Raw genomic sequence first — 25,834 nt, 5'->3', positions numbered from 1 at the left:
GTGTAGTGCCTAAATAAACAAAGTAACACACACACTCACACAAATAGGATTTTGTGTAAGCCACCTGAAGTCACTACTCCCAGTTGTGGAAGAACAGTGGGGTGCACATGCCTGAATAAATAAACTTATACTCTCACAACTGGAATCTTAGGGTGCTTCCACACATCCTGAATAATGCACTTTCAATGAACTTTCCAGCTGGATTGTACTGTGTGAAATGGCAAAATCCATTTGCAAACAATCATTAAAGTGGCTTGAAAGTGCATTATTCAGGCTGTGTGAAAGCGTTATCAGAGTAGATTGCACGGATAATGCAAAAAATATAAGTTTGATGAATGGGCAAACAAAAATATATACAACATTCCAGCATCCTAAACTGGTGCGGTGCTCACCCAGGGCCATAGGCGACAAGCCACAGGTCACAGTAATAACATTGTGCAGGTCACATTCTTGATCTGGTATGCTGCTGTCAGCAGGAAGAAGGGGACCTGAAGGTGGGAACATTGAAGATGGTCACCTAATCATGGGCAGATGACTGCCTGCTGGGGTTTAGACTTATAAGAATACCAAGACTCTACAAGGGTGAATGATCTTCCCCTGTAGCCTGATGAATTCAGTTGGTTTTCAGATGGCATGGGGGATTTGCCTGTTGATATGGGCAGTACTCCAGTTGATGCCCTGGTTGACCTACTACAAGTTAGTTTGGAATGACAACATCTGAAGCAAACTGTTGATGAGAATTTCAGAGGTGTCTCTGCTTTTAACACCCCTCTTTAAACACAGTTCAGTCATCCCAATGTGACTCTTCTCTATCACTCTCCAGCAGTAAGCTAAACATAAGCTAAACATTCTCCTCTGCTCCTCCCTATAGCGAGATCTCATCTTTATTATGTTCTAGACAACTTCGAATAACAAAGCATGAGTTGTCACAACCTTGCTATAATGGGGAACAATTTTGTTTGAATAGTGAGGACACAGGAACACTCAAAGTATCTATGCCCATCTTTTTTTGGGGGGGGGACGACATGATGTCTCTTGGAGACACTTGATTTGCCAAGGGAAAACACTGTGCCAGAATCCCTTGTTCAAAACTATTGGCGGCATATCAAAGACACCTAATTTGAAGAGTTGGAAGCCTGTCCATGGGCATAGAATCAGAAGTGACAGAGGAAGAGGAGACCCAAACCTGCTGAAGGGGGGGGGGGGTTCTCGCTATTTTGAATGCCTCCTCAAACATCTGCTTGAGAATTTTTTTTTCTTTGTGGAATGATATAGTCCAGTCCTTGGTGGGAGATGAGAAAATGAAATGTCTCCAGATATAGTACACCTTGGCCTCTCCTGCTCAACAGCCCTTCTGTCTACAATCCCTGCCAGGAAATGTTCTCTCTGTTTATCTTATAATGGCTATTATGCCATCATTGGAATGGGGCTGATGAAGCCATTTGGCTTCCAAATCCACTTTGTCTCCATATGCCAGAATGCCAGGAGAAAATAAAAATGAATGTGATTATCCTTCTGTAGACCATTCCCATGCAGCCTGGATGATGCTACTGGAGACTTGCTCATCCCCAGCTGGGGATGTGAGAGGCCCTGCATCTATCAGAGGGCCCCAGGGTGATTAGGGCAGTCGTCCTCAGTGTAGTGCCCGTGGGTGCTATGGAACCTGCCTATCAATTTTCTGATGCAGTTTATTTTTCCGTAAAACAAAGAGCCAGTTCTAGTTTTCCTCCACCTGTTTGGAGGAGGAGCTGCTTCTGTAGAACCCAGGAAGCATCACCTTTAGTTATGGTTGCCAGCTCCGGATTGGGAAATACCTGGAGATTTTGCGGGTGGAGCCTGAGGAGGGCAGGGTTTGGTGCGGGGAGGGACATCAATGGGTTATACTACCATAGAGTCCACCTTCCAAAGCAGCCATTTTCTCCAGGTGAACTGATCACTTTCAGCTGGAGATCAGTTGTAATAGCAAAAGATCTCCAGCCACTACCTGGAGATTGTCAACCCTACCTTTAGTGTCTGCAGGGCGTACCAATTTGGAAACAGCTGCCTCCATTGTTAGGAGAATGGTTGGCTTGCAACCTCCAAACATTTTGTGATTGGTCCCAGCACCACATTGCAACCATTTTGTGACTGAGTGTCATGAGTCAGCCTACTGGGGCTTCCTCAGATGATGAAGACCTTGAAGCCGAAGGCTATGAAAGAGAGGAGAAGCAACAGGCTGAGCAGCCACAGGCAGATGGGGCCTCCCCATATCTTTAGCCACTCAGCACAGAAGACTCACCTGTGTCAAAGGTCCAGCCACAGGAAGTGTCACCAGAGACCCCCCCACAGCTGCTGGAACAGAGGCACAGGAGACTCAGGGCACAGCTATATGAGTGAAGAAGGAGTGCTAGACTACAGGCACAGTGATGAGCGCTCCCAGCTGACAGTGATAAGATTAATGAGCATGACCAGGCAGGGAGTGCTGAGATGGGATAACCAGCAACAGCTGGTTCCCCCCAGGCCTGTTTAAGCCATCAAGTAGGCTTGGCTGTCATGCAAGCAACTTGTCACCAACCTCCTTGCGTATCGGCCTTGTCTCCTTGCTATACTTCAGATTCCTATTACCCTGACTTCTTGGACTGACCCTGGGTTGTGAGGGCGATCTGGCTGCAACATCTGTCACCCCATTGATCGCCAGGGTTGATTCAGCTGATCTGGCTGGCTAGGTGGGTGTCCTTTACCTCCCTCACTGCTCCATGTGCATCCCTCTTGAAGCTGCGCGCTCGGTGGAAGAGGACGACCATCGCAGACAGAAGGAGTGTACTGTTCTTCGGTCAAGGGTATATGACTGACCCTGACTCACACCTTGAACTGCCCTTGTCTGTATCAGTGTCTTGAACTCTACCTGAATTGTGTATGACCTTGGACTGCTTCCCAGGCTATGCTCTGAGCCTCGCCCCTTGTCTGCCACATGACACAAAGCTTGCCTTCCAAAGCAGCCATTTTTCTGGTGGCAAGGGGAACAGGGTTCAAAAGAAAGCCTCTGCTTACCTATCAGTGTGCTGAAACCTCGTGAGTCCTGCCTCTGAAAATGGAGTATTTGTTAGTGTTCTGAAATGGGAGAGGTTGGCCACAGGTTCAGGTTCAAATGTATTGTGTATGGCCAAAAGACATTGCAAAAGTTAATCTAAAAACACAATAAGTCCAGGTATCAAACATTCATAATAACATAATAACAGCATGCTTCTCAAAACCACCCAAACAGTTCTGGTCACCACACCTAAAAAAAAGGATATTGCAGAGCTTGAGAAGGTGCAGAAAAGAGCAACCAAAATGGTCAGGGGTCTAGAGCAACTGCCCTATGAGGAGCGACTGAAACGCTTAGGGCTGTTTAGAAAGAAGGTGGTTCAGGGGAGATATGATAGAGGTCTATTAAATTAATGTATGGTATGGAGAGAGTGGACAGGGAGAAACTTTTCTCCCTCTCTCATAATACTAGAATGCGGGGTCATCTGCTGAAGCCGGAGGGTGAGAGATTCCAAACAGATCAAAGGAAGTCTTTCTTCACACGACACATAGTTAAAATTGTGAACTCCCTGCCCCAGGATGTGGTGATTGCTGCCAACTTGGAAGGCTTTAAGAGGGGAGTGGGCATGTTCAGGGAGGAGGAAAGGGCTATTCATGGCTACTAGTCAAAATGGATACTAGTCATGATGCATACCTATTCTCTCCAGGATCAGAGGAGCATGCCTATTATATTAGGTGCTTTGGAACACTGGCAGGACAATGCTGCTGCAGTCGTCTTGCTTGTGGGCTTCCTAGAGGCGCCTTGTGGGCCACTCTGTGAACAGACTGCTGGGCTTGATGGAACTTCATCTTATCTGGCATGGCCTTTCTTACACTGATATGTAAAATACTATGCAAAGAGCACTAATAAAAGTTAAACATTCCGAATTACCTAAAATCTGACAAACTAAGTAGAATTTAACCAACAGACTTTATAATCATCAGCAAAACCAAACAGATCTTGAAATGAAGATTTTGATGTTGGGGTCTCAACCTCCTTTCCATAGGATTTGCAGTTCAAAGATTACTACATTGGGCAAAGCCGGCCCAAATTTTCTTTGCCGCTAGAGCAAAGAGGTGTCAGCCACAGATGATGGACTTCGCTCCCCCCTATGGGGGTTTATGCAAAGTGCTTGCCCAGTAGTGCTAAGTACCCTTTCTGCACTTTTCCCACCTCCAAAGTGCCTCACCACTAGCTCTAAGTCCATGCAACAGGGAGATGTCAGACAATGGGTGAAAACGCATGGTCACTTTATCCTCCTTTAATCCCTGTTTTAGCCAGGATCGAACACACATTAGGCAAAACGCATGAATTAGATCCTGGCGTTTGTGGCCCCAATGCCGGCATGAAGGCCCAGATGCCGGTTGCCTGCTGCTGCCACAGCAGTGCCAGGCCACCAATGGAGCCTTCCGCTGGCATTCAGGCGCCAGCAAAGGTCGCGGCGGTGGCCTGGGAGGCGTTCCTGGGGTGTCATGACCCCAGCCTGGGGGCAGGGCCGCCGTCAGGTGGCCTCCTAAGCCATTACAGCTCAGGAATGCCCCCCTTTTTAGGCTGAGATACGCCACCTTTTAGGGTTGCACAGATTTATGGTGCTGGACAGAGGTAGTGCCACTGCGTTGCCTCCTATGCCCGGCGCAGGCATTCCCCTCAGAAATGCATGTTAGAGGCCTTTCTCAGTGGTCATACATACACAATTTGACAATACACATCCTGATATATATATATATATATACATATTCTGTGTGGCTTTATGTTAAAATAGTTAGCCATGTGTATTAAAACATGGCTCACAGCTCACACCTTGTATATGGTGTCCAACATTTCAGGATGTGTATAACATCTACCAACATGAAGAAAATAAACTGGGCCATGGGCTGTCTCATGATTTTTGAAGATGCAACTTTGTGCCTGTGTCTGGGGCATTCCTGGTCTGAAAGGGCTCAGGGAGCCAACTAACTCTGGCCACGCCTCACAAACTGCCCACAACCATGCTGGCGCAAGGGCCTGAGCCTCAGTTGTGCCACCACACCACTGCTGCGGAGCTGCACTGATGCCCGAGATCAGTGCAGTGGTGCTGGGGGCCTGTGCCAGCTTGACAAGCCCTTATGCCGGCATAACTCAGAGATACACCAGTCAGTCCATGCTCCCTGTGCCCATTCACCCCCCACATAGGATTGCATTGATAATATAGGATTCCAAGTGTATCTGTTACTGAGATAATTCAGAATTCCTTATTTTGGGGGATAAATTTAGAAGCATTCCTAAAACAAAACTGGTATGGATTTGAAGTGGGAGAATTGGCTATGGCTGTATTCTCCTTTCTGATTTCCACCCACACACACACACCTTTTGTTCCAAATATTTTGCAAATTCTTCTTTCTCACTTCTGAGCCATAGTTAAAGTAATGAGGCTTGAGGTCAGAGCTGTACGGATGCAAACCTTTGTAAGGAAGGAAAGTGTCTGAATTGTTTCCTTAATGTCCACTTGTGCTCTATTAACTCAGGAGAAAGTTGAAAGACCTCGGTCTCATTTATGATTTCCTCTGCATCTCTTCAGGTGTAATTGCATTTTTGTCTCCATCTCGTTCTGACCTGACACCCAGCCAAAATCAATTTGGAAGGCAAAAGGAACCGATGGTGCATTTCAAAATATATTTCAACTGGATACTCCAGTTTGATCTAACTAGGTCTGCTGCTGAGGGGTAGAGGGGTAGGATAGGTCATTTTCACATTACAATACATTCCTTCCCCTGGATTTTTCCACACTCCTACACATGAAGCCAGCTGGGTGACCTTGGGCTAGTCACACTCTCTCAGCCTCACCTACTTCACAGGATGTCTGTTGTGGGGAGGGGGAGGGAAGGTGATTGTAAGGTGGTTTGATTCTCCCTTAAGTGGCAGAGAAAGTCTGCATATAAAAACCAACTCTTCTTCTTCTTCTCACAAATAACAAATATAGTTCTGCTACATACTCCAGTTTGATCTAACTAGGACTCTCCAGTTTGATCTAACTAGGATACTCCAGTTTGATCTAACTAGGATAATACAAATATATTACTACTGGATACTCCAGTTTGATCTAACTAAGTCTGCTGCTGAGGGATGGAGGGGTAGAGGGGTAGGATGGGTCATTTTCATGCTACCACCAGCTCCTTCCCCTTGCAAACACAATTTTCCCCATCCAGTAACATATACCTTTAATGACAAGCAATCACTTTATACCATAAAAAAATCACTTACTGTTACTATCAAGCATTTAAAGTTGTTCTCCATGGGATCACAAACAAATTATATGTGCGCATTCTTGCACTGCTGTGCAGGAGTTTTAGTTTGTCTGGTGCGGGGGTGGGGGGAGGCCTAAGTCTAGAATGACCTGCATTCCCTCTCCCAGCAGGGGGGAAAAATCTATCCAAGAAGACCTGTTGATATGCTGGTTCTTGACTCGTCCATGTCGAGCGTCTGATCCAGATTCAGGGTATCATGCTATACCCCTTTTGCCTGCCAGACTCCCAAATTTCACTGTTCATTAACTGGCTGGCTTTGCTTTCAATTATCTAGTGAATATTGTTCAAATGAAGTATCACTGACACCTGACCCCAAAGCCTTTGAGACTTTGCCAGCAATTAAGCGAGCAATCCTAAACTGGTCTTCTCAGAAGTCTCACTCTATTCGATGGAGGTTACTCCCAGGAAAGAGTTCTTAGTCTAAATGCTGAGTCTCTTGCAACATAATTAGTGCTACTTGCTGTGAAGGTGGAAAACGACATGACATGCAACCTAGAGCTCATTTACAAATGAGTCAAGATCTGAATGTGAGCCCTGTTCATTCATTTGTATTTTCTTGTCAAGGGTTCTCTATGGAGTACAAGAAGACAAGTCCATGTCCCAAAGAGCTTACAATCTAAACACTGAATTAAGGGAAACATTACTGCCTGGGAATTGAGATCACAGAAAGAGACCTCTTGATGGTCCCATCAACCAAAGAAGCCCATCTAGTGGGTACATAAGAGAGGGCCCTTTCAGTGGCAGCCCCACAATTATGGAGCAATCTCCTTAGGGACATGTGCCTGACCCCCTAATTCTCAATCTTTAGGAGGAAGCTGAGGACAGTTTTCTTCAGGACAGCATTCAATTGGTTTAGTTTTTCTGCTCAATGACCATTTTAAATTATTATTTTGATTCATGGATTTGTATATGTTTTATGGATTTTTTAAATCCAGCATGGTGTAGTGGTTAAGAACGGTGGTTTGGAGCAGTGGAGTCTGATCTGGAGAACCAGGTTTGGTTCCCCACTCCTCCACATGAGCGGCGGAGGCTAATCTGGTGAACTGAGTTGGTTTCCCCACTCCTGCACACGAAGCTAGCTGGGTGACCTTGGGCAAGTCATTCTCTCAGCCTCACCTACCTCACAGGGTGTCTGTTGTGGGGAGGGCAAGGGAAGGTGATTTTAAGCCGGTTTGATTCTCCCTTAAGTGGCAGATAAAGTCGGCATATAAAAACCAACTCTTCTTCTACATTGTAAACTGCCTTGAGCTCTGTAAGGTAGCAAGGCAGTTCATAAATGTTTTGAATGCAGGCATGCATGAATGCATACATGCATGAATAAGACAAGAAGAGAGATGGGGTGGGGATGAACAGGGAAAAAATATGGTGGCATATATAAAACTTAGTCCAGGAATTTCTGATAATTAATCCCACTGACAGTAATGGTGCAAAAAGCAGCAAATACACCAGAACAGCCTGTTTTCAAATGATGCATGACTTTCCCCTGCTCCTGAAACATCCATAATTCCAGCCATCCAGCAGATTATGATCCTACATCACTCCTGCGTACCTCCTTATATAACGCTGTAGATTTCCAACCCATGAATTCAAAACACTGTTAATTTTCAATAGGGACATGTCAACAATTTGAATAATACAGATGGTCAACTGAAGTAGAAAATGGTCATGTCAGGTTTTGAGTGTGTATTTTGTGAGAATTTCATTCTCACTAACAGGAAAGGGTTGGTCGATTTCACCCTTTCAGTTCCTTGGGTGTTCTGAAATGTTGTGCTTCACTGTTCTGTACTTCAGGTTCAATTCAGAGAACCTCTCAAATGAATTTCTCCATTCAAGCAGGTGGGGTTTGACACAGCTTTCATTTCCTTCAGTTCATTTGCCTCTCCCTGGCCCACACCACCGTGTCGTAATTAGATCTCAGCTCTCGATCTGCTCAGCAGATCAATTTTTAACATTGACTGTAATGTCAAGATCAAAGACTTCCTGTGGTCTGTTCCTAAGTGGCTAGCACAGATTTAGTGAAATGTTATCTTAATGAATATGCAAAAGAACTAAGGTGTTTGCTACAAGTTCTGCTTTGATTTGGCCACAGGGGGGCTGCATTTAAGGTAATCTGCCAAATATTTATTTATTTAGTACATTCTTCATCTACCTTTCCTCCAAGAAGCACAGGGTATCGTGTGCGGTTTTCTCTTTGCCTTCCTTTGATCCTCACAACAACCCAGTCAGGCTGAGAGAGAACGAATGGTCCAAGGTCACTTAGAGCACTTTCACACATGCCAGATAATGCACTTTCAATCCACTTTCAATGCACTTTGCAGCTGGATTTTATTGTGTGAAATGGCAAAACCCACTTACAAACAATCATTAAAGTGCATTGAAAATGGATTGAAAGTGGTCTTGATTTTTGGAGAGAACTATAACTAACCCAAGGTCACCCAGCAGGTTTCATGTGGAGGAGTGAGAAAACCAACCTGGGTCACTGGATTAGAGTCCGCCGCTCATGTGGAGGAGTGGGGAATCAAACCTGGCTCTCCAGATTAGAGTCCGCCGCTCTTAACCACTACACCACTCCAGCTCTCAGTGGGTAAGGAGATGGTCATGAGTGGCCACTGCTGCACCACATAGAAGCACAGGGCAAAAACTGACATACTGTGGGAAGGAAGTGATGGGCTTGATTCCTTCTCTGATAGTAGGCTTCAGAAAAGATACCTTTTCTCAGGGGAAAAAAAAGCAAGAAACGTGAGAGCAAGCATAGTGTAGTTGTTAAGAGCGGTGGTTTGGAGCGGTGGACTCTGATCTGGAGAACTGGGTTTGATTCCCCACTCCTCCACATGAGTGGCGGAGGCTAATCTGGTGAACTGGATTTGTTTCCCTGCTCCTACACATGAAGCCAGCTGGGTGACCTTGGGCTAGTCACAGCTCTCTTAGAGCTCTCTCAACCTCACCTACTTCACAGGGTGTCTGTTGTGGGGTAGGGGAAGGGAATGTGATTGTAAGCCAGTTTGATTCTTCCTTAAGTGGTAGAGAAAGTCAGCATGTAAAAACCAACTCTTCTTCTTCTTATCTTGCAGACGGCGGTAACCCTTGCATGTTAATTGCCAGTCATGCTCCACAGGAGACTTCTGAGGAGGGTCAAAGTCTTGTAGGACGTACGGAAAAGAGGAAACAGGGAGGGAGATGGAAGACTGTGGGATGGGGAGCTGGAATGGAAGGCTCAGATGCGAATCAGAAAAAAAAGGGAAAAGGAAGCCCAGTGCAACGTCGGCCTTTGAGATCGGGAGAGAGTTTCTCTGCTAGTCATTATTTCCTTTACATATTCTCATCTCTCTGACAAAGAGGACACATAAATCACTTTTTCTTGTCCCAGGTTGACCCCTCAACCTCTGTGAGATAATGAAGCACCGCACCTATCTTCCGCCCCCCCTCTGCTGCCAAGATGTATATCAAAGGACATTAATCCTCCACGATAACATCTCTATTTATTAAATGCAAATGCCCCCTGATCCTTCCTCAGAATCTGCTCGACGGGCTGCTTTTGACTTGGCGTGTCTGAAATTTCCTCAGAACTAGGCAAAACTTGTGTGCTGGTCTCACAAGCTGGAGGGTGCTCCAGGGAGAGAAGACTAATGTCTTCCTCTCGTAGCAGACGCTCATACAAGGGTTCGGATTAGATAGCAGTCTGACAAAGGGAGGATTTGTGTGAGTGTTTCACCGCGCACTGTGGGTTCATTTCCACTACAGACATCCCACCAGGTTCAGAGCCGCAACTGGCACCATGTGCGGCTGAGAACACAGATTTCTTGTTCTGGGTCAAAGCCCACAGGGGCAACTGGGTAATGCATGACAAGAGTTTAAGGTTCTTGGCTATCAGTCAGGACCATAGACAGCTCAAAAAAGAAGGAGGAACCCCCTCAGCTCCTGAGGAGACTGAACAGGATAACTTGCCTCATATATTATGCATCATTTTGTTTGTGTGTGTGTGTGTGTTAAGTGTCATCAAGTTGCCTTTGACTCATGGCAACCCTATGAATCAATGTCCTCCAAAGGTCCTACCATTAACAGCTTTGCTCAGGTCTTGCAAACTGAGGGCCACGGCTTCCTTGATTGAGACAACCCATCTCATGGTGGGTCTTCTTCTTTTCCTGCTGCCTTCCACTTTTCCTAGCATTATGGTCTTTTCCAATGACTCCTGCCTTCTCATAATATGACCAAGGTATGAAAGCCTCAGTTTAGTCATTTTAGTTTCTAGGGACAGTTCAGGCTTGATTTGATCTAGAACCCACTTATTTTGTTTTTGTGGCAGTCCATGGTATCTGTAACACTCGCTTCCAACACCACATTTCAAAGTAATCTACTTTCTTCCTGTCAGTTTTCTTCACTGTCCAGCTTTCGCACCCATACATAGTAATAGGGAATTCTGTGGCATGAATTAACTTGATCTTGGTTGCCAGTGACATATCCTTATACTTAAAAACCTTTCCTAGGGTGGAGATACCCACCATCTAATAACCATTAGTGGATATCTGTTAGCTGCAACCCACACTAAAATATCAGGATGACGTTTAAGCCAATGCTAGTTGTCTCATGTATTTATTTGGGATGCAGGTACAAAAGGCATGAAAGGAATGTACGGTGTGGCGGCAGCCATTTAAATAATGAGAGCTTGTTTTAGTACAGAAAAAGTTCAGATTACAAAAAAATCGTCTATGGCATGAATTAACTTGATCTTGGTTGCCAGTGACACATCCTTACACTTCAGAATCTTTTCTCGCTCCTTCATGGCTGCCCTTCCCAATCTCAATCTCCTTCATTTTGTTTATAGTACAGCTTTATTCCAGGGTCCTTTAGTTCAATGTCACCACCAGGGCTGTAGGATGGAAGGGAGGAGCAATCACAGTAGACAACATGCTGTGTACGGTGGTGGCATAGTGACAAAAGGGTAGATGGCCAGGTTTCAGAAACCAAGCCAAGCTGTTCCTCCTTTCCAATCTGAACAGACAAGAAGGCATGGCCAGGGCAACCTTTGGAGTTGTTTTCATTGCTCTGAAATCTCCCTTCTGGTCAGGCTCTTCCTTGGCTTGTTCTGTATCTTGATGACCCGGGAGGATGTATCAAGTTAGTAGCCAGAACTCCTAACTGAAGACACCAGAATTAGGAGAAGAAGAAGAAGAAAAGAGTTGGTTTTTATATGCCGACTTTCTCTACCACTTAAGGGAGACTCAAACTGGCTTACAATTACCTTCCCTTTCCCTCCGTACAACAGACACCTTCTTCTTCTTCTCTGGTGGAAGACATGAGAACTCCATTCCTCTTGAGTTCCTGAGCCACTGGTATTTAGTGCAGTTATTTCTGGCTGGAAGGGGGAAGCATTCTCCCCATGGTGGATCATGCTGTGGCTGGAATCTGGCCCTTCTTGCTCTTGAGATGGTGTGCCTCCTGCAAGGGCAGGGGTGCAACATACCAGTAGGGGTTAGAGTGTCCTTTCCAGGGATGCTCAAAAACCTGCCACATCAGCTCACTTCCTGTTCACCAGTGGTGATCAGGCAGCCAATGAATCAGCAGGCTGTTCAGCTGTTTGCAACTTGTTCATGTTTATTCACAGGAACAGGCTCCTCCCAGCCATTAGAAGGGGACTCCCAGCTGAGGAGGGATCAGCTGGGAGTTGGTTTTTGACCTCCTGCTGGGGAAAGTTTTTTTGTGGGGGGGATTAGAAGCTGACTCCCAGCTGAACAGCTGGTAGTGGGGTTCTTCTGTTCTCCCCATCCTGGAAACGTTGCTGCCTCCTAGACTAGCTGAAAGGCAGCAAATTTGGGAATGAGGGTTGGAAGCCCAGCTGATTTCCCTTCTTATCTTCCCATCCTAAGAAGCGGGCTTGGACTGAGGAGAACAACCAGCCCTTTGTCCTCTCCCTTTTGCAATGCAAAAGTTAAAAGTGTTGCTTCTGTCCCCCCGCTGCTAGGAGGGGAGGGAAGACAAATGAACACTTTTTCCTCTTCCTTTTGCAACTTCACATGTGTAGCTATTTTTCTGGGACTCCCCCACTGATCTCATGACCAACTGTTTTTTTTACCAACAGCTGCTGCAAGCTTGTTTGGCAGCTGTTTGAGTTGCATGGTTCAATCTGACCATCTCCTTGATCCGCTCACAATGCTGTCATCATGAATGTTGAACATACTAAAATTCCACTGCCAAACAGGTTCACTGAGAAATTTGTAGCTGTCCTGAATGCCTGCAGATGTGAGAGCCAGAGGCAGGTAGCATAGCTGAAAGGCAGTTCAAGGGTCAATACCAAGCTGTTCCAGGTCCAGGTCCAAAGTCAGTATTAGAAGCAATGTACAAATTCAAAGTCTGTTTCAAGGTCAAGGCCAGAAGAGTCTCAGGCGATATCGGACTCCAAGGAGAACACAGAGAAGTGGAAACAAGTTGTTCCCACCCTGGCCTGGATGCAAGTGCCTGCTTAAATAGGCCTAGGGGGAACCAGCTGTTGCTTGTTCCTCTGATGCAGCATTCCCTGCTGGGTGAAGCTCATTAGTCTCATCACTTTCAGCAGGGAGCACTCTTCACTGGGCCTGCACTGCAGTCTACCACTCCTTCTACGCTCATCTAGGAATGCTCTGAACCTTTGGCACCTCTGCTCTAGTGGCTTTGGGGGGCTCTCTGGTGACACTGCCTGCAGCTGGCCCTCTGACACAGGTGAGTCCCCAGCTCTGGGTGGCTGTAGGCACGGGGGGGGGGGAACTCCTCTGTCTGTGACTGCTCAGCCTGCTGCTGTCCCTCCCTTCCACTGCCTGCTGCTTCAAGGTCCTCCTCATCTGAGGAAGCCTCAGCAGGCTGCCCCATGACAGTGGTATTGCTAGCCCCTCCATTCATTCCATAAGCTTTCATGGACTGATGAAGTGGGTTTTCTAAGCAGCCAAAGTTTATGCCATCCTATATCAGTTAGCCTTTAAAATGCTGCACCACTCTCTTATTTTAGCCTGGGGTAATTAAGGTTTGTAGTCTGGAATTTTGACTAGCTAGCTCTCTGGAGGTGAGACCTGGACCAAGGGCCAGCTAATGAATTCCTTGCTCTCTTCTATATGCTTTCCCACCCTGCGGCTTCCATTCACTCACAAGGTGTTCTGTTCTAATGAAAACAAGGTCACGCTTACTCAGCAGCTGATGGACAAGAAAGGAAAGGGTGGAAGCAGCACAGTCATGTAAGTTTTCTCCTGGCACCCTTAATGGAATACAAATTCCCAGCATTGCCAAAAGACCTTCTGCTTGGATAGCGAGGAGGGGATTAGTCCACCGTCAGGCGTAGCCCAAGAAGCTAAGTGCAAATATTTTGTTAGCAATAGAATAGTGACAAATGAGCATGTTGGAAGCCCTGATGAATGCTGCCGTATCACCTTGAAAACATGGCTGCAGCACAATTTCTCTCTCCGCACGACAGACACAGCCAAGACGTTGCATGTGAAAAAGACATATGCACGGCTTAGGCAATCTGATTGCTCAGGTCTGCAGAGGAGAAACATTGTCTTTAACTCCCCCTCCAATATGGCAGTAAGACCTTGAGTGGGAAACAAAATACTCGATGCCAGAGTTCATTCCTGTCCCTCCTCTTTCATATATATATAGCTTGGTGTAGTGGTTAACAGCGGCGGACACTAATCTGGAAAACTGGGTTTGATTCCCCACTCCTACACATGAGCAGTGGACTCTAATCTGGAGAACCGGGTTTGATTCCCCACTCCTCTACATGAAGCCTGCTGGATGCCCTTGGGCTAGTCACAGTCCTCTCCAAACTCTCTCAGCCCCACCTACCTCACAAGGTGTCTGTTGTGGGGAGGAGATGGGAAGGCGGTTGTAAGCAGCTTTGAGACAGAAAAAAATGCTCAGCAACAGAGGGTGAAAGGCGTTGATCTTAACAACTTGTAGCTACTACAAAATTATACAAAATAGTAGTAACCAAAGTACAAAGAAATTGCAACACACGTTTTGCAGTCTCGATATAATGAACAAAAATGAGCCTCTTTGAGACTCCTTAAAAGTAGAGAAAAGTGGGGTATAAAAACAAATTCTTCTTCATATATAACACATTTCTATGACATCTTTCCACCTAATTCAGTATATATATACTGGGAGATTTGGAGGGGTGGGGTGTGGGTTGAGGCCTTCCATCTAGTTGCTTAATGAGGCAATTTCACTTCTGGGTGCATACTTGGAAATGACATCACTTTGCCAAGAGCTGCTCTAGGAATCTCTCCAATCTCTATGATACTGAAGGAATTCCTAGAGGGTTGCTCAGTGTCAGGTTCTCACCAAGAATGGAAGATGCCATATTGAACGACTCCCCACTTCCGTTTGCTTCTGCTGCCACATTGAGCAGCAGGAGTGGACAAGTGTGCAGAGACGGGAGATTGCAAACTGGCCACCCTGATTATATATAGACATATATGGTAAGAACCCGTGTGTGACAGCCGAAAGGACTACTGCTGGCTAGGGGGTGATCTCAAGTATCTCATCTTTACTGTTTCCACCTGAAAATCGCCACTTCGATTTTGCTTCTTCTGTTTTCCATGCTTCTTTATTCCCATGCCCTTTTCTATTTCCTCACTCCCTTTCCCCCCCACCCCCGTCAATCATACACATCTTTCAACTATAGGAGGAAAAAGAGGAAGAAGAAGAAGAGGAGGAGGAGGAGGAGTTGGTTTTTATCTGCCGACTTTCTCTGCCACTTAAGGGAGAATCAAACCGGCTTACAATCACCTTCCCTTCCCCTCCCACAACAGACACCCTGTGAGGTAGGTGAGCCTGAGAGAGCTCTAAGTGAACTGTGAGTAGCCTGAAGTCACCCAGCAGGCTTCATGTGGAAGAGTGGGGAAACCAACCCGGCTCACCAGATTAGAGTCCACCGCCCTTAACCACCACACCATGCTGGCTCTCATTGGTGCATTAGCTGGGCATTGAACACAGGCCTCCCATGTGGCAGGTGGGAATTTTACCACTGAACCCGTAACCCACACAGCGGCAAGTTAAGTTTTGAGCCAGTGTGGTGTAGAGGTTAAGAGGGATGGACCGGGATCCCAGACAGCCAGGTTTGACTCCCTGATGTGCCATCGAAGTTTGCTGGGTGACCTTGGGTCAGTCACCTCACCCTAACCTACCTCATGAGGCTGTTGTGAGGATAGAATGGGGAAAAGGAGAATGATGCAATCTGCTTTGGGTCCCCACTGGGGAGAAAGACCAGGTAAAAGTGAAGTTTATAAAAAGAAACAATTTGTTATAATAGGAACTTGGGAGGATCCTCCAGGCTCCACAAATGACTGGTCCCAGACACTTATGAAGGAGCTGAACAGGTTTATTTAAGTATAATAAAACTTGGGCCTAAAGATCTTAACTCTAGCTAGGGTTGCCAACTTCTAGGTGGTGGCTGGAGATCTCCCACTATTACAACAGGTCTCCAGGTGACAGAGATTGGCTCACCTGGAGAAAATGGCTGCTTTGGATGGTGGACTATGGCATTATACCCCATGGCATTATACCCCATTAAACTCCCTCCCCTCCACAAGCCCTGCACTCCTCAGAATCCACCCCAAAATTCTCCATGACAACCACAGCACACCTTCTTCCCAGACAGCACTTGGAAGCAGATGTCCTCTCTATCAGCATTTATCTCTTTCATAACTGTATCATCCTGCGTAACTCTATACCATATAATTCAGCCTTACATTTTCTTTCCTGAGATACTGCCACCATTACTATGCACAGTTTTCCAAACGTAGTTGCAGGCTAACGTTAGTATTAATGGAGCTCCACGGAGGGTTATTCATTTAATTTTAACATTTACACTCCACCTTTCAGCACTTTTGCTCCCAGGACAGCTTACAGCAAATATATATATTTGCTGTCAAGTCGCAGCCGACTTATGGCAACCTGGTAGGGTTTTCAGGGCAAGAGACGTTCACAGGTGCTTTGCCATTGCCTGCCTCTGTGTAGCAACCCTGGTATTCTTTGGTGGTGTCCCATCCAAGTGCTAACCAGGGGTGATCATGCTTAGCTTCCGGGATCTGACCTGATCAGGCTAGTGTGAGCCATCAATGGTTAGAAATCAACAGAGTTCTCCAATACTTCTAGCTGCCTCATTCCCTCTCCTTCTGAGCCATGAGCAGCCCTGAGAGTCCCACAAGGAGGGTCCACATGACATTTGGCCAGGCAAGGCGGTGAGCACCATTTTACCAAGTTTCATAAACCTCCCAAAAAGTTATCTGCCCCCAAAAACCTTATAATTAAACACACACCCCTCCTGAAAAAGTTGTCTCACCTCTAACAGCAGTCTCTTTCCATTGTTGCTGTGAATTATGTGTTACCTGATAATGAAGTCATGAACCCATGAGGTTGCCTTCTACTGAATCAGACCTTAGGTCCATCAAAATCAGTATTGTCTACTCAGACCAGCAGCGGCTCTGCCAAGTCTCAGGCAGAGGTCTTTCACATCACCTACCTGCCTAGTCCCTTTAACTGGAGATGCCAGGGATTGAACCTGGGACCTTCTGCATACCAAGTGGATGCTCTACCACTGAGCCACAGCCCCTCCCCTCAATGTTCTCCAAGATTACCAAATCTTATCTTGTCTAAAAGTAACTTCCTTCCAACGTATGGGATAATCCCCTGAAGTAACTCTACAACCAGTCATTCAACCATTGGTACCGTCAAAATGCCCTATCCCTGGAAAGAGGGCTTGTAAGTATAATGTGGGCAAGTTCAGTAATAATGTTGAATGTTACCTAATAATGTGGGAAACAGCAGACATTAATAAGGTGTGCAGGAAGCTTGGTAAGTCAACCAAAGCAAGTGCATCTGTCACCGAGGGGCAAGGGGCCAGCCTTTTCACGACGGAAGGGAGAATTAAATAACATAGTCGAAGTAATGTGTTTTCATAAAGCTTCCCTGCCAAATTAAATCAGGTAAGCCGCGCTCCCAAAAAGAAACCGATCCAAAATTAAAACCGTTCCAGGCCAAATGTACCAAATGGAAAACCAATTCCCTCTTGTCGAGGGTAGGGAGGAGCCAAGCCATTATGATAAGGCATCTGTCTGCGCCTGACATTATCACAGGGCTGAGCAGTGCCTGGGGAGAGAATGTGGTTTCGGTCATTTTCTAGTTGCCTGAAAAAGAGAAGCATCAAAGAACATCATTTAGGGATGAGGCTTTCTCATCCCTGAGGCTTTCACTCCCAAATTTCCCTTGGAACCCATCATGCTGAATTTTTATGCCATTTTCTGTTTCCTCATGCTGAATTTTCCCTCTAAAATGTCAACATTGTCAGGGCATTAGTAAATAAGCGAAATGCACGGTGAATATATTATAGGTATAAAAGATTTGCATTCTATGCAACAGCTAGATTTGAGTCCAGTGGCAGCTGAGAGACCAACTAGCTTTTCAGGGTATAAGCTTTTGAGAGTCAAAGCTCCCTTTGTCAGATATAGGGTTGCCAGATGGGTGGTTTCAGTGGGGAATTGCCTGCCGATCCACTGGGCTGCTCCAGAGCAGAGATCACAAGCTTAGGAAGTGGGCTGAGCCAGGTATGGCTTTTGTCTAGCAAGGTGCCTGATTGACTATTGGAGTCAAACCCCACCCTCCTCAGGGTCCACCCCCAAATCTCCAGGAATTTCCCAACCCAGAGCTGGTGACCCTATTTCAGGGTCCAATAATATGGAAACTATTAAACATTTGTTCCTTTGAAATGTGGTGTTGGAGGAGAGGGTTACGGATACCATGGACTGCCAAGAAAACCAATCAGTGGGTTCTAGATCAAATCAAGCCTGAACTGACCCTAGAAGCTAAAATGACTCAACTGAGGCTGTCATACTTTGGTCACATTATGAGAAGACAGGAGTCACTGGAAAAGACAATCATGCTAGGAAAAGTGGAAGGCAGCAGGAAAAGAGGAAGACCTAACAAGAGATGAATTGACTCTATAAGGAAGCCAAAGTCCTCAATTTGCAAGAACGGAGCAAGGCTGTTAAAGACAGGACGTTTTGGAGGACATTGATTCTTAGGGTCACCATGAGTCAGAAGCTACTTGATGGCCCTTAACACCCAAACATTAAACATTCTTGTATCAGTTTCCAGCCCTCTTTTTTCACCACTGAGTAATTGCAGGGAAACATTCCCAACCACCGTTGCAATTTCTCAGATTTTTGCTGTTGGTTTTGTAGTATTTGTTTGCATTGTACAGCACTCAAACCCACTTTGCAAGGTATTGAAATGCAAATGGTGCGTCATTTATCCTGTAATGTCTGTAATAATGCGTAACCCTGGCTTATTGACACACAGATGGTGCTGGGAAACGTGGACCTTTTACAGGGAACTGCAGCGCAAGGAAAAGGTGAGAAAAGGAAGAACTGCAGGTTCCGTGCATGAAAGGGAAACGTGAAATCTAAACGAGGACTGGAAGGCTTGCACAGCCAGGATGAGAAATGCGATACAGTCCCGAGATAATTGCTGCCCAGAGAGTAAACCTCTTTCAAGGAAGGCCGAGCTGTAGGTTCAATGTCCCCCTCACCATTTTTTTTCCTACCATGAAAAAGCAAGCCTCATTTATCTTTTTGTTACCATCCGTGTTCGGGCCACTCTGTTGTGCAGCCTCCTTTTGAACACCCTGTGTACTATTTCAGGCCCCTGTGTGCAGAGCTGTTTTCCTCTTCTCTGTTGTCCCTTGTCCTTTCGGCAGCCGGGCGATCTGCTTTTGCCAACAAGTCCAGAGAGACACAAATCATCATCATCATCATCATGGAAAAAAAAAACTTTTGAGAAGTATTTGTCTCTGACATGTCAGTTTGATTTCACAAGCCAGTGGAGGGTGAAAGATTACAAAATTAAAAGAGAGAACTCCGGCCAGAAGACTGGCACTGCCTATCTTGGAGGACTTGGGGCGAGGGGGCGGGGGAGAGCCAGAAAAATAATCCACGACGCGTTTGCAAAGCTCCAGCGCAGGCCACCGAAAATGTGGGCGTAAGCAAAGGCTTTGCAGACCTCCTGCCATTTTAATATTAAAGTGTGCCTGGTAAGCACAGGCCACCGACAGTTGACGCACAGCTGAGGGGGAACCTCACAGCAGCCTCTTCTCTGATCCTTTTGTCTGTCCCTGACTAGGCAGAATGTACGAAACCTCCCCTCCCAGGTTTACCCCACATTTTGCAAACATTCAAACAGCATACAATGGCCACAGAAAACAATGAACTGGGGCAGAAAGGAACGGGGGTGAGGAAGATGTTTCTTCCACTTTCTGCCTCCCTGCACTCTCAGGGATACACAGAAAGGATTGTCCCAGAGGGGTGGCCATGAAGAAGGGCAGTGGCTAGGGTTGCCATCTCAGGGTTGGTGAATTCCTGGAGATTTGGAGGTGGAGTCTAGAGAAGGTGAGGTTTGGGGAGATGAGGGACCTCAGCAGGGTATAATGCCGTCGAGTCCACCCTTCAAAGCAGACATTGTCTCTGGGGGAACTAGGGTTGCCAGGTCCCTCTTTGCCACCGGCGGGAGGTTTTTGGGGTGGAGCCTGAGGAGGGCGGGGTTTGTGGAGGGGACGAACTTCAATGCCATAGAGTCCAATTGCCAAAGTAGCCATTTTCTCCAGGGGATGTGACCTCCGTAGTCTGGAGAGCTGTAGTTAGATCTTTGCCATCTGCAGATCAGTTGTAATTTATGGCGATCTCCAGGTGCCACCTGGGGATTGGCAATCCTTCTGGATTGACAGTAGGGTTGCCAGGTCCCTCTTTACCACCGGCAGGAGGTTTTGGGGGCAGAGCCTGAGGAGGGCGGAGTTTGGGGAGGGGAGGGACTTCAATGCCATAGAGTCCAATTGCCAAAGCGGCCATTTTCTCCTGGTGAACTGACTTCTGTCAGCTGGAGATCAGTTGTAATAGCAGGAGATCTCCAGCTAGTACCTGGAGGTTGGCAACCCTACATCCTGTCATTACCTTGGGTGTACCTAGCATGTGCTACATGTCCTTAGCATGTGCTAAGTGTCCTCATACTCTTAGTAGTTCCTATATATCCTGTTTTGTAATCTCCATGGAATCCGCCTGCACTAAACCCTTCTGTGGAGCAATAAAGCTTTTCCTGCTTCCAGAAGGCCAGCGTACCAGAACAGGCAGTTCTCCCGGCTTGCTCTGCCTCCCCATCCATCTTCATTGAAAGCCATCGCCCCTTGCACTTTTCAGCAGAAGACTGACTAGGCCTGTCAGACCCGCCTGCTGTCTGGGTGAAAACAATAATCATAAAAAAGAGGTTGGGAACACTCCGTCGGCTGGCGTGGCCGCTAGCGGCGAGGGGGCTGCTGCGTCGGGGTCGTCGGGGCGACGCTGCTGTGCAGAATTAGCGGTCTGCTACCAGGTAGTCATCTGCCGGCAGGGCTCCTCACTTGGCACACCTGATGAAAGCAGAAAGGAAACACCAGCAGTCCTCAGGTGTCTTTGCAGCCCAGGCGTGCCCAGTTGGACAGGGAGTGCATGCCAATCAGCAGCCTGTGATGAGGCTTATCGGGAGGAAGCTGCCCTTTGGGGGCATCTACCATACATATGGGATGGAGATCGCAGAGAGAGAACCGCTGCTGGACAGCTCGGCTGTGTACAGGCTCTGTGCTCATCAGTGATTAATGTGTGGAAGTTGGCAGCCCAGCCTCTCAGGATTAGAATTTCTCCTGACCCATATGTACAAATCTATGTACAAATCTCTCCTGACCCTTGTACAAATCTATGATGAGTCCACATTCGGACTACTGTGTACAGTTGTGGTCACCACACCTAAAAAAAGGATATTACAGAGCTTGAGAAGGTGCGGAAAAAAGCAACCAAAATGATTAGGGGACTCGAGCAACTGCCCTATGAGGAGCGGTTAAAACGCTTAGGGCTGTTGAGCTTGGAAAGAAGGTGGTTAAGGGGAGATATGATAGAGGTCTACAAAATTATGCATGGTATGGAGAGAGTGGGGTTTTTCTCCCTCCCCCATAATACTAGAATGCGGGGTCATCTGCTGAAGCTGGAGGGTGAGAGATTCAAAACAGATCAAAGGAAGTATTTCTTCACACAACACATATGTGGAACTCCCTGCCCCAAAATGTGGTGATGGCTGCCAACTTGGAAGGCTTTAAGAGGGGAGTGGACATGTTCAGGGAGGAGAGGGGTATTCATGGCTACTAGTTAAAATGGATACTAGTCATGATGCATACCTATTCTCTCCAGGATCAGAGGAGCATGCCTATTATCTTAGGTGCTGTGGAATACAGGCAGGATGCTGCTGCTGCAGTAGTCTTGTTTGGGGGCTCCCTAGAGGCACCTGGTTGGCCACGGTGTGAACAGACAGCTGGACTTGATGGGCCTTGGTCTGATCCAGCAGGGCTTTTCTTATGTTCTTATGTAGGGCTACCAGCCGATAGAGATTGGTTCCCCTGGAGAAAATGGCTGCTTTGGCAATTGGACTATATTTCCCTCCTCTTCCCAAACACCATCCTCCTCAGGCTCTGTCCCCAAAAATCTTCAAGTATTTCCCAACCCGGAGCTGGCAACCTTACTGTGGCCTTGTGTCTAGGGTTGCCAACCTCCAGGTACTAGCTGGAGATCTCCTGCTATTACAACTGATCTCCAGCCAATAGAGATCAGTTCACCTGGAGAAAATGGCTGCTTTGGCAATTGGACTCTATGGCATTGAAGTTCCTCCCCTCCTCAAACCCCACCTTCCTCAGGCTCCACCCCAAAAACCTCCCGCCAGTGGCGAAGAGGGACCTGGCAACTCTATTTGTGTCACAAGGTAAACATTAGAGGCTTCTCAGGAGCACTGAGAAGTTTTGGTTTTCCTAGAAATTTAGGTGAAAGATGAATGAAGGGTTTGTGTTGTTGGGTTTTGTTTTGCATCATAGCTCATCCAGTCTCTGTTTCTCCCTCTCTCATAATGCTAAAATGCGTGAAGGGAAGGGCTATTCATCACTACTAGTCAAAATGGATACTAGTCATGATGCATACCTATTCTCTCCAGGATCAGAGGAGCGTGCCTATTATATTAGGTGCTGTGGAACACAGGCAGGACGGTGCTGCTGCAGTCGTCTTGTTTGTGGGTTTCCTAGAAGCATCTGGTTGGCCACTGTGTGAACAGACTGCTGGACTTGATGGGCCTTCGTCTGATCCAGCACGGCCTTTCTTATGTTTTTACCATGGGGAATATCTGATTTCATTATGTTTTAGGGCTGCTTTTAACTAAGCGGTTTTATTTGCGTATGATGTTTTACTGTATAGCTATTACTGTGTGTGCTGCCCTGAGCCCAGTGTCTGCCAGGGAAGGAGGGCTATATGTCTAATAAAATAAATAAATAAAAATATGCAAAACCCACTTCAGTTTGTACCATCTGCTCCAGAGTGTACTTAAAATCACCCATTTTGCTCCCTGCAAGAAGTTTACCTCCCTGGAGCAACACAGGCTTGAATCTTTCTCCACGACAAGCTAGTTTTCTCAGTGCAAAGAGTGTGTGTGTCTGTCCCGTCCCCCCTGTCCCAAAGTGTTCAAACATACAATAGATTCTCCATAGCCTGAAGTGGGATAATCCAGGAAAAACTTTGCCATTTGATTTTGCTAACAGCATGAAGTACCCATAAAAAAGCTTTCAGAATTCACACAGCCTTCCTAAAGGAAATGTCATTGGAGTGCTCTTGGGGCTTTCTGTGAATCAGGGCTTAACTAGAGAATCAATTTCGAATTCCAAGGCGCTCTTCCTGGAGCGCATGAAGTAGTAACAGAGTGTCAACTAATTCTGTCTACAGAGGAGTAACTATATTTCAGTTCCACGCATCTGAACCCAAAGCTGGGGCTGTAGGCAGTCTTTCTCTGTAGATGGAATGAAAATGTGATTTCCTCTCGACCCACAAGAACATCTGGAACCCTCTTACCAAACCCAGTATTTATGAATGAGTGTTCATAATGCATTAGAAGAATAAGAACAGTGTGGTGTAATGGTTAGGAGCAGCGGACTCAAACCTGGAGAACCGGGTTTGATTCCCCGCTCCTCCACATGAGTGGCGGGCCGGGCACTAATCTGGCGAAATGGGTTGGTTTCCCTGCTCCTTCACATGAAGCTTGGGGGCGACCTTGGGCTAGTCACAGTTCTCTCCAGACTCTCTCAGCCCCACCTACCTCACAAGGTGTTGAGGGGAGAGGAAGGGAAGGAGCTTGTAAGCCAGTTTGATTCTCCTTGAGAAAGTTAGCATATAAAAATGAACTGTTTCTCCTCCTCCTCCTCCTCCTCCTCCTCCTCCTCCTCCTCCTCCTCTTCTTCTTCTTCTTCTTCTTCTTCTTCTTCTTCTTCTTCTTCTTCTTCTTCTTCTTCTTCTTCTTCTCCTCTACCCTTTTATACTAAACACCTCTAATGAATAAATAAATAATTCCTTCCACCCTCTAGGCACCCTGCCAAGGTCTGACACCTTAAGCAGTTAAAAGGGATTTTTTTTTCTGAGTTTCACTTAAGTCTGGTTAGAAGGATAGCGGGGGAGAAATCCACTCTGAATCAGGGGGATATGGGCAGGCTGAGCTTTCACATCTGGGAGACACCAGCCATAACCAGGGATGCTGGGGACTGGTATGCAGCTTGGATGACCAGATAAAATTTTGAACAAAATCCTTGCTTACGTGCAAATGGTGTCTCTGATCAGACCTCGACAGGGGTGAATGCTGTGCAGAGCTGCTTTGTGGTGGCACAAAATCAGGAAGCTGTGCATGCACAATCTGATTTGGATCTGGACAGCTCAGCAGCCATGAATGGGCAGAGAGTTATGTTGTCATAGTGACCATACAGAGACTCCAAAGGAGTAAATCTCAACACAAAATCTATTGCCCTCCCCACCTTTTATCCATGTGCCTTTTAAGGTGGAGGTACAAACGGTACTACCAAATGTGTTGCTAATTTTTTAGGTGCAGGGAGTTTTTATATGAGGTAGAAATAAAAAATGTGACTTTCCCCACTTGTGATCTGAAGTCATGCAGCCCGTTCGGCCACCTGATTCTTCTGCATGTGTAGATCAGGCCTTTTTTGACACTTTTTTTGTAAGTCAATGGTGCATAGATGGTATGAAGGAAACCACTGAACTGGCAACACTGATTACAAAAACAGGTGGACAGAAAATGTCCACAATGATAATGTATAAAATGAAAATAAACCAGAAAGGGCCCAATCATTTGTCCTTATCACACACCTACCGGCCCTTCCTTGGCTATGATTTTGGTCAAACACTTCAGGGTCAAAAGGTGAGGCATTGGTTCTTCAGAATTTTATCACTGGGCACAAATCTATGATTCCTAAGAACCTGTGTTGTCATTGTTGCTTCTCCTCCTCCTCCTCTTTTTCCTTCTCCTTCTTCTCCTCCTCCTCTTCCTCCTTCTTTGCCTCCTCCTCCTCCTTCTCCTCCTCCTCTTCCTTAAAAAAAACAACATTTACAATATTTTTTTACAATACTGCTTCCAGCTCTTAAAATAGCATATGGGTATATTTTTAAAATTTAATTTTACTAGCTGAACTGCAGCTGGTAACATCTTTAGCATCCCAATGAGTGTAGGCACCTTAAGAAGCTACTCAAATGGTTTAGCAGCATATGGCAATCCTGCCCTGATTCCAACACAGAATGATAGCCCAGATACTCCTTACTAGGGATGCTGTGCATTTCACCATGAATGTGTTTGAAGGTGTTAATCAGATGTTAACTGATCGCCTGGTCGGTTCAGTTCATGCCAATCAACTGCTATCACCTGCTGAATACATTTGCAGCAGGATTCAAATTGAACGGCATTAGCATCTCTGGGGATCCCCTCAGACAAACATTAAAGGGAAGAATTTTATTAAAGCACAGCATTTATTTGTGACTGCTTCATATGCTTTGTGACTGCTTTAATTGACTATTTAAACCATTGTCTGCTGAAGGAGCAGCCATGCAGCTAGAAGAAGGGGGGAGTAGAAAATTGGCTGTGCAACAAGCTGGTGGTGCTGCGCTGCATGGGTAGAAAGGAAAGCAGCAAAGCAACCTGCTGAACTACCATAAAGGGATTGAGGAACAGTTGAACTGATCACCAAAAAATTGGCTCTTGGTTCATACCCAGCAAGCAGGACATAAGCCTAAGAGGCATGTATTCACTCATCCTTGTTTGTGCACCAAAGTTACGCCCAAAGATGCTGCACATCAAGACCATTACCCTATGCTTCAAGGTGGGAAAGTTCAGGAATTGACAACCAGGACCTAGAAAATTACTTCTCAGGCACCCATATTGTCATACTGCCACCATACAAAAGGTGGGGGGACTCTAGGATGAGTTTGGAAAGGGGAGTGAAGATACTTCTTGGGCCCCAATTTTTAGGTGTCTCTATTGTTTATCTTGGGAGGGAAGGCAGATTGGTATAGCCCGATCTCGTCAGATCTCAGAAGCTAAGCAGGGTCAGCCCTGGTTAGTATTTGGTTGGGAGACCACCAAGGAATACCAGGGTTGC

The sequence above is a fragment of the Euleptes europaea genome, chromosome 14, assembly GCF_029931775.1.
Source record: "Euleptes europaea isolate rEulEur1 chromosome 14, rEulEur1.hap1, whole genome shotgun sequence".
Taxonomy (NCBI): Eukaryota; Metazoa; Chordata; class Lepidosauria; order Squamata; family Sphaerodactylidae; genus Euleptes; species Euleptes europaea.
The sequence above is the reverse complement of the archived record's forward strand: the minus strand, read 5'-3'. Positions refer to the sequence as shown.